This window comes from Glycine soja, chromosome 4 (assembly GCF_004193775.1).
Source record: "Glycine soja cultivar W05 chromosome 4, ASM419377v2, whole genome shotgun sequence".
NCBI classification, from domain to species: Eukaryota; Viridiplantae; Streptophyta; class Magnoliopsida; order Fabales; family Fabaceae; genus Glycine; species Glycine soja.
The window spans coordinates 30717225-30718948 of NC_041005.1; the positions used below are offsets into that span (position 1 = coordinate 30717225).

The window sequence follows — 1724 nt, forward strand, 5'->3', positions numbered from 1 at the left end:
TTCTGCCCATGCTAATTCGTTCACTTCCTTTAAGCTTCCGCTTATTAGTGCACAGCTCCTTCAAGAATTTAGCATATCTTGGAATTTGCTTTATTGCATCCAGCAAAGGTATGTTCACCTCTACTTTTCTAAATGTTTCCAAGATCTCTTTCTCTGCCTCTTCCATTTTTTTTTTTTGAAACTGCTCTTGGAGGAAACAGAAGAGGAGGGATGTGCTGCTTCTGCAAATCAGAATTACCAGTGGAAGATTCACCTGCACAGAAATTGTTAGGTAAATTTTTGTCATTACCTTTTTCTGGAGTAGAGTGAAGTTTAGTAGGTTCATTTGCAGATGAGGAAGGTGCTACGGGTTGAGGTCCTTGACACTGCTTTCCCGACCTCAATGAAATGGCACTGACATTTTTGGGATTTTGGACAAATTGAGAAGGCAGCTTGTCAGAATTCTGGGACTGTTGTTGATTTAATTGTGTAGCCATTTGTCCCATCTGATTGGTTAAGCTCTGAATGGAGGCTCTGGTCTCTTGTTGAAACTGCATGTTCTGCATGGTCATTTGCCTCACAAGTTCTTCGAGGGAAGGTTGTGGAGGAGCCTCAACTGTTGGCTATTTCTGGGGCTATTGCTGTTGTTGGATTGGTGGAGGAATGTATGGTCTGCTTGGGCCAGCAGCATTTTGGAAGGAAGGAGCAGGTTGTTGTTGTTGTTGCTGAGGGCTAGACCATCTGAGATTAGGGTGATTCCTCCATCCAGGGTTGTATCTGTTGCTGGAAAGGTCATAATTGTTCTGTTGTGGTTGATTTTGCTACTGAGGTTGAGGAGGTCTATTGTAAATGTTTGCAGCATAAGCTTCGGGCTGCTCAATTGCTCCAGGTTGCTGCATGGGAGGGCAAAGGTCTGTATGGTGGTCAGCAGAGGAGCACAAACCACAGACCCTTGCGACAGGTACAGATTTCTGGTTCAAGGCCAGCTGGGTTACCAAGTTAACCAATGCATCCAGTTTGCCTTCAAGCTTCTTAGTTTCAGATGATGCAGCTGAGTTTGTAGCTACCTCATGCACTCCTCTAATGACTATAGCATCATTTATGGCGCTAAACTGCTGGGAGTTGGAAGCCATCTTCTCAATCAAGTTTCTGGCTTCAACAGGAGTCATGTCTCCAAGGGCTCCACCACTGGCAGCATCTATCATACTTCTCTCCATATTACTGAGTCATTCATAAAAATATTGGAGAAGCAACTGCTCTGAAATCTAATGGTGAGGGCAACTGGCACATAGTTTTTTAAATCTCTCCCAGTATTCATACAGGCTCTCTCCACTGAGTTGTCTAATACCTGAGATATCCTTCCTGATGGTTGTGGTCCTGGAAGCAGGGAAAATTTTTTCTAAGAATACTCTCTTAAGGTCATCCCAGCTCGTGATGGACCTTGGAGCAAGGTAATACAGCCAGTCCTTTGCCACTCCCTCTAAATAATGAGGAAAAGCCTTCAGAAATATGTGATCCTTTTGGACATCTGGGGGTTTCATGGTGGAGCAGACGATATGAAATTCCTTCAAATGTTTGTACGGGTCTTCACCTGCAAGGCCATGAAACTTTGGAAGCAAATGAATTAGTCCAGTTTTAAGAACATATGGGACATCTTCATCAGGGTATTGCATGCACAAGCTTTCGTAGGTGAAATCAGGTGCAGCCATTTCCCTTAGAGTCCTCTCACGGGGTGGAGGTTGTGC

General features: G+C 44.2%; 1 non-coding gene across 1 annotated transcript; it reads left to right on the plus strand.

The window, feature by feature from the left end:
- Window positions 1-1242: 1242 nt before the first annotated feature.
- LOC114411000 lies at window positions 1243-1349 on the plus strand. The gene has a single exon (XR_003666387.1). It is a non-coding gene; the product is annotated as a small nucleolar RNA R71 (small nucleolar RNA).
- The last annotated feature ends 375 nt before the right edge of the window (window positions 1350-1724 follow it).